This window comes from Vigna radiata, unplaced genomic scaffold, assembly GCF_000741045.1.
Source record: "Vigna radiata var. radiata cultivar VC1973A unplaced genomic scaffold, Vradiata_ver6 scaffold_169, whole genome shotgun sequence".
Taxonomy (NCBI): Eukaryota; Viridiplantae; Streptophyta; class Magnoliopsida; order Fabales; family Fabaceae; genus Vigna; species Vigna radiata.
Genome location: NW_014542363.1, coordinates 518,358 through 522,481, shown reverse-complemented (window position 1 = coordinate 522,481; position 4,124 = coordinate 518,358). Strand labels below are relative to the sequence as shown.

At 32.1% G+C, this 4,124-nt stretch overlaps 1 long non-coding RNA gene across 1 annotated transcript; it reads right to left on the bottom strand.

The window, feature by feature from the left end:
- Positions 1-2,179: 2,179 nt before the first annotated feature.
- On the bottom strand, positions 2,180-3,248 carry LOC111240852. The gene is made up of 3 exons (XR_002666467.1): positions 3,138-3,248; positions 2,614-2,744; positions 2,180-2,518 (listed from the first exon to the last, which is right to left on the bottom strand). It is a non-coding gene; the product is annotated as an uncharacterized LOC111240852 (long non-coding RNA).
- Between the last annotated feature and the right edge of the window lie 876 nt (positions 3,249-4,124).

Here is a 4,124-nt window from a genome sequence, read left to right as displayed (position 1 = left end):
TGACATAAATAACCCCAGCCTCTGATAACGTAGAAAGCCTCATGGCACCATATTCGTAAGGATAGGAACTCTGGTCGAGTTGACTTTCCACCATTGTAAAATATCAAACTCAACTGACTTCATATAAGGTTGAGGATCCATTCTCAAATATTTATCAAGCTCTGATATATAATCAAATCTACGTCCTGTAGCTCTTAGGTAGAAACTCATGCCATGAGGATCATCATCATCTAGTTGAGATTCTTGTTGGCTACTTTGAGAACCCTCCTCAATACGTTGATATTGTTCATAAAGTGATTTTAAGGACGACAAGAATTTTGATTTCAATTCACTGGCCATGCTAGATTCAAATAGGTAGTCAATGAAGGAATTAACAAAATCCAACTTACTCCCAGGGTCAAGCACAACAACAATCAATTATAAAATATTAATTCCATTAGGATTTCCCCATTATTTTTCATATTTGCCCTTCATCTTCATTGTCGTCAATTTTATGCTCACGTCATTGCTCTCAGAATATTGTCGAATCCTTTTACCAATTCTGAACACCTCCTTCATATACATATGACTAGTGACATAAGAAGAACCAGAAATGCGTAGTGTAGAGTCATAAAACATCTTTAAAAATGGTAGAATATACCTCACATATTCCCAATCCTCTTCTAATGGCACACCACCATTACTTTTGGCTATTTCATCACCAAATTTTTTATCTTGCATATGTAGCAAGACAAAGATATCTTTGTACTTCAAGCTTGTCTCTAACATTAAGTAAGTTGAATTTCACATGGTTTCAACATCAAGACAAATAATGCCTTTATAAGAAATTCCTTTTGGCTCAACACATGCCTTGAATCTAGCAAATCTAGCGGGAGAAGATTTCACATATTTAACTGCACCCCGGATTTTTGAAATTGAATCTTTGATCACTTTTAGGTCATCCTTCACAATCAAACTCAATATATGCGTACAACAACGCATATGAACATATTCTCCCTTTAAGACCAAACAATTCCAGGATAACATCCTTCTTTTGAGGTATTGGACCCCAACATCATTTGCTGTAGCATTATCCACGTTGATACTAAGGACTCGCTTCAACTCCCAATTATTCAAACAAGCCTCAACATGTTTAGCAATGAGCTCCCCTGAATGTCCCGTTGTTTGAAAAAAATTCAAAATTTTCTTTTGATGTTTCCAATCATTATCAATAAAGTGAGCGGTTAAGCTCATGTAATTAGGTTTTGGATTGAAGTCCATGTGTTTGTAGTCAAACAAACCCTCTCACAGTGCTTTGATAGAAACATTTTCAACTTTGCTTTTTCCTCTTCATAGAGTTCCCATATTTCACGCCTCAATGTAGTGCAAGATGGAACTTCAAATCGTGGTTGCAAGGACCATAAAAGGTCACAGAAGTCCTCATTTTCCACAAATCGAAAAGGAAGCTCGAACTTCACAAACATCTTCACCAACTTCATTGGAGATGCATTTTGGTCAAATTTAGAGATAGTTTATGAAGGGCTAACACTAACTTCTGTAAACGATGATAAAAGCTTTTGCCTTTTGAATGCTTCTCTATTAGGATTTTCTTTGCATCTCGCCAAATGATTCCTCATCCCACTTGTTCAGCCAAATATTTAATCAAATCACCACAATAATTGCATTTAGCTTTCTTCTCAGAATAAGGTTTTCGTTTAGTAAAATGTCCCCAAACATCCGATTGACCTTTACTGTTCTCAGTTGATGATGAATCGATACAAGGAGGTAAATGATCCATTCCAGAAGTATTTGGTGCGAGGGGTTTCTATAATTTTTAACATTCACATCACTACATTAATTAAGAGTTCAATCAAACAAAAGGCAAATTTATCTAGATGATGATGATGATATAGGATCTGAAAACAAATTCAGAGTTTATAAATATTAGTATATTAGTATAAAATCTTAAAAATACTATTAAGAAAAGAAAGCCATTAAGTATATAGATAGTGATATTAGTAATGTTTTCTCTAAATATAATATGAACTCTAATTATAAGATATTAAGCATGATTAAATAATCTGATATTTCATCTCAAATCCAAACAATCATCTTAAAAACTTTAAAATATATTACTACTTGATAGGTAGACATCTCGGCAGAGTAAACCTGATTAACATATACAGGCCTAAAAAACGACATTTCAAAATTAGTTCAAAAGTAAAATCATAATACAATGATTAATTGCAGTCTCAGATATGGAGTATTACTAAAGCCACATTGGATAAAACAATCATACATAGAAGAAACAACAACAGGACAAATTTGATGAATAATAGACAATAAGGTATTACTAAAGCCACATTGGATAAAATAATTATACATAGAAGAAACAACAACCGTACAAATTTGATAAAAAATAGACAATTGTGTCATACAACCCAAATTAATCAAAATTAAAATGTTGAGAATGGAGAGAATATAACTGGTGTATGCCTAGTTATATAAGACCCCAGTGCTCCTCCACCATTCAAGATTGCTGAAATAAGAGTATCCATACCAGAACATTGTTGGGTCAAGAACCCAAAGATATAAAATTACCTGATACAATGATGGCTAAAAATATAAAATTACCTGAGAAGCTGCAAGCCACTGAATTATGGTCTTTGCTTCAGGAAATCCAAAGATATATTCCTTGTATAGAAAACCAATACAATCATATGCTCAGAAACTTTTCTTCAGTCAATTCTAGCCCTAAACAACACCTAGCAATCAAGCTAAATACAAGTAAGAAGATGTTTGTGAAGAACCATGCATTCTTTGTAAAATGAAGTTATTTCGCAAATCATTTCAACACGAAAGGACTTTAGAAGTCAATATCAATAATCAAATGGTAAGAATCAACAAAAAAAAAATACTGGGAGAGCATGGATTCCATCTGTCAAAAGCTAAACAAGACACAAATATGCCAAGGTAAAAAAATGTTGAAAATCACATCGAACAATTAATGCATTATGGAATTAACATCGACTAGGGTTCACACCAAAAGTTCATAGCGGCCTTGTAAACTTACCTTCTAAAGAATAAACTGGTACGACCTTATTCTAAGACTCCATTTTATTTATCTCTTTTGAAAGGGAAAGGAAGAACATTCGTACCTTTGGGTTGCAGATTTGCTTCTCTTTCCAGCGAGAAGTGTTCTCAGAACCTTCGACAATGCTGGTAGAGCCTTCAACAGTCGGCGACGGCAGAGTCTGGCAAACTTTCTATAGGATCCTTCGACGACAGCAAGTCTTCGACGACAACAAGTCTTCATCAAAAGCGAGTCTTCGACGACGACGAACCTTCGACGCGGCAGCGTTCAACAGCGACGAACGAGACGAATAAAAGAGGTCCGAAGAAAATTGTGATCAAAAAAGAAATCACGAAAACCTAATTGTGTGAGAAATGAATTAGGAAAAGTGAACCCACAATTGTTAACTGTACTCAAAATAAGATAAAAAATACTGAACTATTAATAAGTTTATTTAGTTTTTAGTAAAATTAGTTTCAGTTTTTAAGTTTAAAAAAGTGCAGGGTCTCATCTTGCAATCCAACATTCCCTGAAACACCTCTTTGGCCTCCCCTGCTCACGACAGTCATTGATCAACGCATTATAACAAAAATTAAATAAGAAGATAAAATAAAATAAAATAAAATAAAATAAAATAAAGTAAATAAATAAAAATAAAGAAAATAAAAATAAAAATAGGTGAATAAATACTAAAAAATGTGACAAAATGCAATAAAACCAGAAAAAACTAATTCGTACGAAATTTGGTATTGATAATTTAGAACTTTAAATAATTATAAATCTAATATTAAATCTATATTATTTATATATATATATATTTATATATTGTAATTTAATTTAAAAAAAACTAAAATTATAGTGATTTTAAAATAGGAGTATGTTTGTATTTAAGTAGAATGTATTGAAAATGGAAATATTATTACAATATATCTTAATTATAAATTACCATACAGAATGAGATAATGAATTTTATTTTAAAAAAATACATAAGATATTTTTAATTAGTTAAATAATAATATAGAATCATATCCTCGTATTTATAACTTTTGTAAAGCCGCTATGCATAGTAGAA